We start from the raw sequence: 13,209 nt of genomic DNA on the forward strand, positions 1-13,209 counted from the left end.
TGTCTATAGAAGAATACACAAACTGTTTACAGAAGATCAACACAGCCTCCTACTTTATAGTGAGATAAAACATCAAATAAAGCTCCAGAAGAACGACTCGTAGTCTATCTTATTGTTATCGCTATCTCTAGAGATACAAGGCTTGCTATAGAATTCTAGCTACTTAGGTTCTAGGATTAGGGAAATGTTCCTTTCTATTACTAGTCTAAGTTTCCACTCTAACTGATGCAGAACTTGACTCCATTGACTTCATTGACTGGATTCTTCATCTTGTTGCAGTTGACTCCTTCGTCTTTGAGTTTCTTGGTAGTTTCTCCTTCTGTGCCTTGATCTAAGAAGGAGGTTCAAATGGGAGGGAATGAGTACGAGCGTACTCAGCAAGTTCATATTAGGAAATAGGTGTATCATGCACTAGCTAAAGCCATAGACCAGAAAGTCATAGGAGAATGCAAGTTTTCGTGAACATTTCTTCAAAAGGTTTATTTTATTCTGAAAACTATGCCCGTCAGTCTTCACAGGTTGAACAGAACTTCATGGAGTTCCTTTCCTGCCGCGTTCGTAGTTCCCTTCTCGGAACAGGGAGTGACAGCCACAATTCAATACACTCTGCAGAGGTGCGTTACTTTTCCCATAAGAGACCTTATCCTTGTTGCCAACCAGGCGTTAACTTTCCCGTCCACACTTCCTTGGTGTGAGGCCAGGTGTAAGATCCAAGCCAAACACCGCCTTCTCCGCGACCTTGCATACCCACCCTTTTGTCCATCCGTACACCCCCGGTAGACATCTCCCGATCATACGGCTTTACCCCCGGTGTACTACAGACAATCCCTCGTAGACGATAGAGCCTCTCATCCACACGGATGGGGATTTTAAAAGATTTCCCAACCTACTGCAGTGTTATCTCCAACACCCAGCCAGGCTCCACCAGGTCCGTTGATATGCAAGAGGGAAAAGATACAACTGACTTCCCCAGAGTCATTATAGATCTTATGGTCAACGCGATATGTACGGCGCTAGAATCACTGGACGGCATTGGTACTTAGTCCTAGATGAGTAGTACCCTTGCAATGGAACCTCCACCAATCAACACATACCATGGTTCCATTGCCCACCACATAGTCATATTCATAATTGGAAAAGTAATATTTGCTTTTCAATGCAAGAGTGATAAGTATAATACTTTGCATATAGTTTGATAAAAACAATCAAATGGCATGAGCAAGCGATGAACTTGCCTTTCTTGACTGCAAGATTATGCAGGCAAAAGCTTCGATATGTGAGAACTCCAAATTATGAAATACCATCATTGTCCGATAAGGACAATGTTTAAAGAATTGGCAAAGATGCTATAATGCATAGTATGAGATGCAATCGTCCCAAGCGTAACCTAACCTCGATGATTTAGGATTGATAAGTTGTAAAGATTTCTTTAGGGTGTGTTGCACTTTTAGGATGGTTCTCAAACAAGGTTCTTATTAGGGTTGATGATATTATAGCATAGACAAGTGATATAATGCATCATAACAATCATACATACAAAGGAATGGTGGTTGCATAATAAGTTAAGAGTAGTTGTCAGTTTTAAGTTCTACAGGACAAGGTTGATGATTACTTATATCCCACTTCAAAAGAATAACTTTTGAAGAACATGTTGATTAAGAAATAGTAAGTATTTCAAATAAGAACTATGGGCTTCTATGGTTTAATTGACATTTATACTTCAAAAGAATAACTTTTGAAGAACAGGTTAAATAAGAATAAGAAATACTATAATTAGAAGCTATGGCTTTCTAGAGTTTACTATTGGATTCATCTAGTTCTCTAATAGGAACTAGTTGGGTTCTTAAATAGAATTGGTCTATATGTAGCAAGTATTGGCAGGTTTATTACTATGGTTGATTATGGTTATCATATCAAAGAATGATGGTCAAGGTGTTGCTACGAGTTAGGGTTTACTATGGCTTCACATTTGCTTCACTAAGTAATCACTAATGGCTTCTAAACTAGGTGGTTTATTATCCCCAAGTAGGGTTTAGTTGGATAGGAGCATGTAATGTGAATTACTACACAAGGTTGGTACTAGGGTTCATCATTATGGTTCTACTAGGGTTTGATGGTTGAGGTTGATTTCCAATGGTGTGATACTAAGCATGAGGATCAATGGTGTTAAAATGTGGTTAACAATCTAGGGTTTGCTCCTAAGTGACACTAGTGGATCATATAGGTTTTAAGTAAAAATAAAGACATGAAATGATGATCACATGTAATGTGATGTTGTTTTATTTAGTTTATCCTGATCATGAATGCATTTGTTTCTAACTAGGGTTTTATAGGTATAGATGAAGTTTATATAATCATATGGGCTAAACCCCTAGGGTTTTAGGATTGCAACTATTAAGGATGAACACATAAAATAATGGGGTCAAGGTCTTACTTAAATTAAAACTAGGGTTTCTACATTATGGTACAACTCTAAAAATGATGATTGACAATATAGGTGTGGTTACTATTTACTTTGAAACAAAAATTAATAATGGTTTGACATTTTATTCATGTTCACAAGAATTAATAATTAGGGCAATTACTATTTAGGTTTAATTTAGAAATCAGGGTTTAATATTTGTTGTTAGGTTTTAAAATACTTAACTTGTTAACTAAAGATGTTTAAGTGAACAAGTTTTGAGTTACCAAAATAATATTAGCTTTTAGTATTTTTCTTACTTTACTATTATTTAAAGAAAATGGGAAATAGTAATTTGCAAATTAGGGTTTATGAATTATCACTAATATTTAAGTTAATGATAAGATGATTAAGAAACTTAATCTTAACATTTTATTTACTTACTGAATAGCTATTATTTAATTTTGATACTTAACTATTTATTGAATTTTATTTGAATTAAGGATAAAAGAAAAGACATAAACAATAAAGGTTAAAATAATTAAACTTTTATTTTGGCACACATTTTTATTTTATACTTTTATTGTATAGAGTTTATTTTTGTGAGCATTTTGATATATTATTTGAATTTTTCTGAGTTGAAATGAATTTTATATGATTTTGCAAAGTTTCTGTTATTTACTGGATTTTGAATTAAATAGAAAACACTAAACCTACCCACACACGCTGACTAGTGGGCCAATAACCACGTTAGCTGCCACGTTGGCCGCTGACCAGGTCAAAATTTAAACTTGGCACTGGAGGTCTCTGCCGGCGGGAAGTCGACGACGGCGTCGTCGATTCGGACCTCCCCCGGACTCTTGGGGACTACCGTTCTCCTCAACACGCTATGGGGAAGCTAATGATGCTATCGCCGCTACCTACTGGTCGCTAGAGCATGAACGACCGCGAGGCCAAGCGGCGGTGCTCACGGGCTCACGGTGCAACGATGATCTGGGATGCAATTGAGCTGGCCTTGGACACTGAGAGATGCAGGAGCTCACCAGGAGCACTAAGGGCTTGACGGCGTGGTCGATGGTGGTCGCAATCGACGGCGACGATGGTGACCGGCGTCGGAGAAGAGAGCTTGACGGCGATGCTCCAGGACGCTTCAGCCCGATTCCTGGCGTGGGCTGAGCAACTCGAGGTCGGGGAAGACGATGGTGACCACGGCATGGCTCGGGAGTGCTCCAATCACCGGCGAGAAGAGATGGCCGGCGAGCTAGGGTTTGGACCTGAGAAGAAATTGGAGGGGAAAAGAAGAAATGGGAAGCTAGGGTTCATCCCGGGGTATTTATAGACTTCAGAGATGCGCCTCACCACACGGTCGATCGAGGAGGGGTCGACAGCAGCGAGGAGGACGTCGTGCTTTCGAGCGCGTGAGAGGAAGAGGATGAGGATGAACTCCCTCCTCTCGCTGATATTTTTGGAACGAAGGGGTACGGTGTCTTGGGTTGGGCTGAGCTGGGCTTGGTCGACGTGGTGGCGATGATGGGCTGGTCCTGGGCTGCTCTGGTGCGGCTTGGCCAGGCGAGGTAAGCCCTTTTCCCTCTCTTTTTCTCTTTTAAATTCCTATTTTTATTTACTAATTTGTATTTTCTATTTAAATTCAAATTTGAATTATGTGTTGCTTTGCAGATTCTCAAACATTTGAATATCAAAACAATTTGATAGTGATGCTCACTACATAGATTTGTTGTGTTAAACAAATAGTTAGTTTAGGATTTAATTTATATCTTGTGAGGCTTGAGTAAAATAGAAATTGTTTAGTTATTTATTTCAACTCCCTTTTTAATTTAGGAACCAGATATATTTAAAGGATTTGAAATTTAGAACATGTGCATGATGAACATATTATTAGTTTTAACTAATATTCTGTTGGCGTCAGAAACCCACCGGCGGGCAGTGACTGGCAACACAGTAGAGCCGGGAACAACTAGGGCTGCGGCTGGCCCCAGTCCCTCAGAGCGACGGCCCGCAAAGCCTCCTGGTCACACGTCCGATGCTATCGTAAGGGCGTGCCACCCGACCTATACCCGGTCGTGAAGGTGTTGGATGATGCCTCGCTTAGTTTCCTCGCATGGCATACACGTAAACGTTAAATACGAGCCTCGATCGGCTCTCAGGTTATCCTGTGAATCGGCTCAAAAAGCCGATCCACCCATGATTCGTACAAGGTGTCCGAATATATGGTGGTCCTGCTTGATCAAGGTAAAGATAATGCGATCTACGACAATTTAGGGTTTTGACCGCATAATCGGATCATCCTACTCACGATTGGGCCTCGCGCTCGCGCACGGTGACCATAAGCCGATCCTAGACAGGGCCTAAAAACCAACACGAGGTTGATCCCCGGAACGTCCTGTCTAGGGCTAGCAAACTCCACCCTACACGCCGCTGGATCCTCCAACCCTTTGTAAGGCCTAACTATTGCGGATGTTAAACTAATCCTTGATGAACAAGGAGCAACCGTAACGGATCGGGTCTACTAAACTATGATCAAGCGGGGTGCCGCCCCTACACCTGAGATAGGTGTAAGGGCGGCTAGATGTGCAAGGGTTGCATTACAAAAGCATATCATACGAAGAACAATGCTAACCCTAACACATCTAAGATAACTACGTTGCTCGCCATCAAAAAGGCTTCAGCACGAGCAACGCATGAACAACGTGGGCAGTCTTGTGCTGCCTAGATCGCATAACCCTCGAGACGAAGGAGTTGGCGATGCGCCGAGATTTGTTTGTGTTGAACGTTGGTTGTTGTTTATTCCATAAACCCTAGATACATATTTATAGTCCAGGGGACTTTCTAATTTAGGCGTGCACCTAACCGTGCACGGGTAAAACTCTAACTAACCGACACGTATCCTAATATGTTACAGATACACGAGCCAACTAGCCCAAACTTTGCATGTAAGGCCGATTCACGTATTTCTTCTATATATATATCTTCAAGTCCATCTTGACCCCGGAAGGCATCTCCATCGACACCACCGCCATCTCCATCAACGCTGCTGTCTCCCATGAGGAGGGAGTAGTTCTCCCCCGAGGCTAAGGGTTGTACCGGTAGTTATGTGGTTAATCTCTCTCTCCCATGTACTTCAATACAACGATCTCATGAGCTACCTTACATGGTTGAGATCCATATCATGAGCTTGTAATCTAGATGTCATTATGCTATTCAAGTGGATTTTACTTATGTGATCTCCGGAGACTCCTTGTCCCACGTGTGTAAAGGTGACAGTGTGTGCACCGTGTGGGTCTCTTGGGCTATATTTCACAGTAATACTTATTCACCGAGTTATGATTTGAGTTGGATGTCTCTATGAAATTGTGGTGTGTTAGTACCTCCTATGAATGCTCACAGGTGACAGCGTGGGGTGTTTATTAGTACTTGGGAATACATCTTTAAGGTTTGCCTACATGATGAATTAGTGTTCGTTATCTTGCCAAAGAGTAATTCAGAGTAGCATAGTAAAGTGCTTATATTTATATTCAATTATGATTGCAATGTTGAGAGTGTCCACTAGTGAAAGTATGATCCCTAGGCCTTGCTTCTAAGCATCGAAACTCCGTTTATTTACTGTTATGTTGCATGTTTACTCGCTGCCATATTTTATTCAGATTGTTATTACCACTCATATACATCCATATTACTTGTATTTCACTATCTCTTCGCCGAACTAGTGCACCTATACATCTGACAAGTGTATTATGTGTGTTGGGGACACAAGAGACTTCTTGTATCGTGATTGCAGTGGTTGCTTGAGAGGGATATCTTTGACCTCTTCCTCCCCGGGTTCGATAAACCTTGGGTGATTCACTTAAGGGAAACTTGTCGCCGTTCTACAAACCTCTGCTCTTGGAGGCCCAACACCGTGTGCAGGAATAGAAGCGTGCGTAGACATCAAGCTATTTTCCTGGCGCCGTTGCCGGGGAGGTAAGGTAAAAGGTATTCACATCCTCCGACTACTAAGCTATTTCCTAGCATTGTTGCCGGTGTGTGAGTGCTCGAAGCTATTTCCTTTAGATCCTGCAATTGCATCTTTTTGTTTCTTGTTTTTATTTTTCACTAGTTAGGCATAATGGAAAACAACAATGAGCTTTTTAATCTATTTCTTGGGTTAAGATATGAATTGTTTGATGCGAAAATTAAAAAACTTATGGAACCTTATCTGCATGATAGTAGCAATGTTATTAGTATGAATGCAATTACTGCTAATGCTATGGAAAAGTCTAAGCTTGGGGAAGCTAGTTTATATAAAAATAATCTTTTTTGCTCCTCGGCTTTGGAAGAAATATTTTGCTCGGTAATGCTTTATCTCCCATATGCGATAACTCTAATGATGCTTCTGATATTTTAAATCCACCTGCCGAAAGTGTTTCATATAAAATACCTATGAAAATTATTGAACATGTTATGGATAACCGCTATGAAGGGGATGGAACCGTCCATCCTGGAGATCATTTACTATTTTTGCATGAATTATGCGGGTTATTCAAGTGTGCAGTGTATCTCTATGGATGAAGTTAGGAAGAAACTATTCTCTATATCGCCGTCCGGTAAAGCGGTGCATTGGTATAAATTGTCGAAGAATGGGGATTCTCTTGATTGGAAGGATATTGTGCCTCTATTTTACTCTAAATTCTATCCTCCAAGTGAAATTCACAAAGACCGGAACCGCATATATAATTTCTGGCCTCATGATGGAGAGAGTATTGCCCAAGCATGGGGAAGATTGAAGTCTTTAATGCTCAAATGCCCCATTCATGAGCTTCCCGGTAATATCATCATTGATAATTTCTATGCAAGACTTTCTTTTCAGTGATAAAACCTTGCTCGGATACTACTTGTTCTGGATCATTTACACGCAATGAAGAAGAGTTTAAAAGGGACCTTCTTGATCGGATTCAGGAGAATACTGAAGGATGGGAGAACAACAAAGGTAAAGAGTCAGGTATAAATTATCATTATGAATGCATTGAAACTTTTATGGGTACTGATAAAATTCGAAATATGAGTGCTACTTATGGTCTTGACTCTCAAGTTGTTGCAAATCTTTATAAAGCTTTTGCCTCTCATTTTGAATTGCCTAAGAAGAATTTTGATAAGTATGATGAACCTTTTAAAGATGCTTGCATGAAGGACGAAATTGTTGTTAATGATTGCAATAAAAGTGCTCAAACTCCTAAGAATGCTATTTCCTATAAGCATGTTAATTTTTGTGGAATGCATAGACCATGTGGAATTAATCAAATCGAAGATGAATATTGTATCCACCATATTAATGAAAAAACTAGAAAGTGGTCTAGGGCTCTAGATGATCTTGGTAAAAAAGTTTGTGCCAGCCTATCCTTTTATTTGTGAACTTTGTCATAAAGTGGGTCATTTTAATTTTCAATGCTCCTCCAATGATAATTCGCACCCCATGAGTGCTGCAAATTTGTATTGTAATGATGAAATTACTCCTAATCAAGCATGATGAACTTACTTTATTTTTGTGGTGTGAAGAGTTATCCAGAAAATCTCTTTGTTACATATGAGTGATCTTGATATTGATGATGTCCTCGCATGGGTGTCTTTCTTATTGCATTGATAATTGCCATACAAATACTTACATACAAAATATTTTAGAAGAGGACACTTTGCCAAAATATGATAGGACCGCTGTGTGTTTTGAACTTATTAATGAAAAGGAGGAATCCTCCCAAGTTTCTTCTATTGTTTCTAGAAATAAATCAGGCTATGTGGAGGAGCCCCTCATCAAGCCTCTCCCTGCTAAAGAAGGGAACGAGGAGAAGGAAAAGAAGAAGAAGAGGGGAAATAAAAGGAAAGAGGTAACGGCATATCCCCGCGTGTATGAGATAACGATAGGTAACCGTAAGTATGTTGCTCCTAATGATTATTATGATAATGAATATGAGTACAATGATCTTCCTATGCCCTTTACCTATATTAGTGATCATGATTTGAAAGCGCACACTACTTTTGATATTGGAAATCTCTGGGAAACTAATTCTGAAAATGATGATGTTAATAATTGCTATAATATCAGTACTATTCATGCTTCCTCCCATAATGACATAGAAAGCTCTAAGCTTGGGTATGAGGTGTTTGAAAATCCTTTTGCTACTGATCATTATATGATTGATACATCTCCTTCTAATAACAATGATGGTATGGTCACAGATGAACATACTGTGGAAGATAATTATTCTATTTCTTATGATGACACTATGCCTCCAATCTTCGACAATTATTATAAAGAATGCTATGACACATGCTATAATTATCCTTATGAAACTTGTCATAGTTATGGTGGGATCGCTAAAAATCATTCCCTTAGTATGCAACTTGTTTACCATGTTCAAATTCTTGATAATGATCCTGCTCCAATTACTATTAATGAGAAGAGTTTTTCTTATGCCAAAATTAATGATACCTTTATGCATATGAACCATGATAAGAATGTTTTAAGTGATGGTTATATTGTGGATTTCATCAATGATGCTACTGAAAGTTATTATGAGAGAGGGAAACATGGTTATATGCGTCTTAATAATATTAAGTTTCCCCTCTCTATGTTGAGAATCTTGAAGTTACTCGTGTTTTATCTCCCTATGCTTGTCACTTTGCTCCTCATGAATTTATTCGTGTACAAGATTCCTTCCCATAGGAAGTGGGTTAGACTTAAATTTGTTTCATACTTGCTTTTTGATGCCCTCTTTTGCTTTAACTCTTATTTATTGTGAGTGCATCATTAAAATTACTGAGCCCATCTTAATGGCTATAAAGAAAGCACTTCTTGGGAGATAACCCATGTCTTTATTTTACTACAGCAATTATGTTTTATATTTGAGTCTTGGAAGTTGTTATTACTGTAGAAACCTCTCCTTATCTTATTTTATTGCATTGTTGTGCCAAGTAAAGTCTTTGATAGTAAAGATGATACTAGATTTGGATTACTGCGCAGAACAGATTTCTTCTTGTCACGAATTTGGGTATGATTCTCTGTAGGTAACTCAGAAAAATCTGCCAATTTATGTGCGTGATCCTCAGATATGTACGCAACTTTCATTTAATTTGAGCATTTCCATCTGAGCAAGTCTAGTGCCTCTAAAAAATTCGTCTTTACGGACTGTCCTGTTTTGACAGATTATGTCTTTTATTTCGCATTGCCTGTTTTGCTATGTTTGATGGATTTATTTGTTCCATTAACTTTCAGTAGCTTTGTGCAATGTCCAGAAGTGTTAAGAATGATTATGTCACCTCTGAATATATGAATTATGCACTGACCCTCTAATGAGTTTGTTTTGAGTTTGGTGTGGAGGAAGTTTTCAAGGGTCAAGAGAGGAGGATGATACAATATGATCAAGAAGAGTGAAAAGTCTAAGCTTGGGGATGCCCCCGTGGTTCATCCCTGCATATTTTAAGAAGACTCAAGCATCTAAGCTTGGGGATGCCCAAGGCATCCCTTCTTCATCGACAACTTATCAGGTTCCTCTAGTGAAACTATATTTTTATTCCGTCACATCTTATGTGCTTTACTTGGAGCGTCTGTTTGTTTTTTGTTTTTGTTTTTGTTTGAAAAAAATTGGATTCTAGCATTCTTTGTTTGGGAGAGAGACACGCTCCGTTGTTTCGTATGAACACATATGTTCTTAGCTTTATCTTTAATGTTCATTGCGAAAGTTGAACTACTTCATTCATTGTTATATGGTTGGAAACGGAAAATGCCGCATGTGGTAAATGGTATAATGTCTTGAATAATTTGATACTTGGCAATTGTTGTGCTCATATAGATCATGTTTAAGCTCTTGCATCATGTACCTTGCACCCATTAATGAAGAACTACATAGAGCTTGTTAAAATTTGGTTTGCATGATTGATCTCTAGAGTCTAGATATTTTCTCGGTTAAGGTGTTTGAACAACAAGGAGACAATGTAAAGTCTTATAATAGTTACAATATGTTCATATGTGAGCTTTGCCGCACCTTTTATACTTGAGTTTGCTTCAAACAACCTTGCTAGCCTAGCCTTGTATTGAGAGGAATTCTTCTCATGCATCCAAATCCTTGAGCCAATAACTATGCCATTTGTGTCCACCATACCTACCTACTACATGGTATTTCTCCGCCATTCCAAAGTAAGTTACTTGAGTGCTACCTTTAAAATTTCTATTCTTTGCCTTTGCAATATATAGCTCATGGGAAAAATAGTCTTAAAAACTATTGTGGTGAAGAATATGTACTTATGTGTCTTATTTCTTAATAAGTTGCTTGTTGAGCGGTAACCATGTTTCTGGGGACGCCATCAACTTTTACCTTTGTTGAATATCATGTGAGTTGCTATGCATGTTCGTCTTGTCTGAAGTAAGGGAGATTTTCATGATTAAATGGTTTGAGTATGCATACTGTTAGACAAGAACATTGGGCCGCTAATACGTCTCCGACGTATCGATAATTTCTTATGTTCTATGCCATATTATTGATGATACCTACATGTTTTATGCACACTTTATGTCATATTCGTGCATTTTCTGGAACTAACCTATTAACAAGATGCCGAAGTGCCGCTGTCGTTTTCTCGTTGTTTTTGGTTTCGTAAATCCTAGTAACGAAATATTCTCGTAATTGGACGAAATCAAGACCCAGGGGCCTATTTTGCCACGAACCTTCCGAAGACCGAAGAGCATACGAAGTGGGGCCACGAGGTGGCCAAACCACAAGGCGGTGCGGCCAAGGGGGGGCCCGCGCCGCCCTGTGGTGTGGGCCCCTCGTCAGCCCTCCGACTCTGCCCTTCCGCCTACGTAAAGCCTCCGTCGCGAAACCCCTGATGCGAAAAACCACGATAGGAAAACCTTCCAGAGACGCCGCCGCCGCCAATCCCATCTCGGGGGATTCTGGAGATCTCCTCCGGCACCCCGCCGGAGAGGGGATTCATCTCCCGGAGGACTCTACACCGCCATGGTCGCCTCCGGAGTGATGAGTGAGTAGTTCACCCCCGGACTATGGGTCCATAGCAGTAGCTAGATGGTTGTCTTCTCCTCATTGTGCTTCATTGTTGGATCTTGTGAGCTGCCTAACATGATCAAGATCATCTATCCGTAATACTCTATGTTGTGTTTGTCGGGATCCGATGGATAGAGAATACCATGTTATGTTAATTATCAAGTTATTACATATGTGTTGTTTATGATCTTGCATGCTCTCCGTTATTAGTAGAGGCTCGGCCAAGTTGATGCTAGTAACTCCAAGAGGGAGTATTTATGCTCGATAGTGGGTTCATGCCTCGCATTGACACCGGGACAAAGTGACGTAAAGTTCTAAGGTTGTGTTGTGTTGTTGCCACTAGGGATAAAACATTGATGCTATGTCCGAGGATGTAGTTATTGATTACATTACGCACCATACTTAATGCAATTGTCTCTGCTTTGCAACTTAATACCGGAAGGGGTTCGGACGATAACCTCGAAGGTGGACTTTTTAGGCATAGATGCAGCTTGGATGGCGGTCTATGTACTTTGTCGTAATGCCCAATTAAATCTCACCGTACTTATCATGACATGTATGTGCATTGTTATGCCCTCTCTATTTGTCAATTGCCCGACCGTAATTTGTTCACCCAACATGCTTTTATCTTATGGGAGAGACACTCTAGTGAACCGTGGACCCCGGTCCATTCTTTTAATACTGAAATATAAATCTGCCGCAATACTTGTTTTTACTATTTTCTCTCGCAAACAATCATCTTCCACACAATTCGGTTAATCCTTTGTTACAGCAAGCCGTGAGATTGACAACCTCACCGTTTCGTTGGGGCAAAGTACTTTGGTTGTGTTGTGCAGTGTTCCACGTTGGCGCCGGAATCCCCGGTGTTGCGCCGCACTACATCCCGCCGCCATCAACCTTCAACGTGCTTCTTGGCTCCTCCCGGTTCGATAAACCTTGGTTTCTTTCTCGAGGGAAAACTTGTTGCTGTGCGCATCATACCTTCCTCTTGGGGTTGCCCAACGAACGTGTGAAATACACGCCATCAAGCATATTTTCTAGCGCCGTTGCCGGGGAGATCAAGACACGCTGCAAGGGGAGTCTCCACTTCTCAATCCCTTTACTTTGTTTTTGTCTTGCTTTATTTTATTTACTACTTTGTTTGCTGCATTATATCAAAACACACAAAAATTAGTTGCTAGTTTTACTTTATTTACTGTCTTGTTTGCTATATCAAAAACACAAAAAAATTAGTATACTTGCATTTACTTTATCTAGTTTGCTTTATTTACTACTGCTAAAATGGCCAACCCTGAAAATACTAAGTTGTGTGACTTCACTAGCACAAATAATAATGATTTCTTACGCACACCTATTGCTCCACCTGCTACTACAGCAGAATTCTTTGAAATTAAACCTGCTTTACTTAATCTTGTTATGCGAGAGCAATTTTCTGGTGTTAGTTCTGATGATGCTGCTGCCCATCTCAATAATTTTGTTAAACTATGTGAAATGCAAAAGTATAAAGATGTAGATGGTGACATTATAAAATTAAAATTGTTTCCTTTCTCATTAAGAGGAAGAGCTAAAGATTGGTTGCTATCTCTGCCTAAGAATAGTATTGATTCATGGACTAAATGCAAGGATGCTTTTATTGGTAGATATTATCCCCCTGCTAAAATTATATCTTTGAGGAGTAGCATAATGAAGTTTAAACAATTGGATAATGAACATGTTACTCAAGCTTGGGAAAGAATGAAATCTCCGGTTAAAAATTGC

Source organism: Lolium rigidum, chromosome 1, assembly GCF_022539505.1.
Source record: "Lolium rigidum isolate FL_2022 chromosome 1, APGP_CSIRO_Lrig_0.1, whole genome shotgun sequence".
In the NCBI taxonomy this organism is placed as follows: domain Eukaryota; kingdom Viridiplantae; phylum Streptophyta; class Magnoliopsida; order Poales; family Poaceae; genus Lolium; species Lolium rigidum.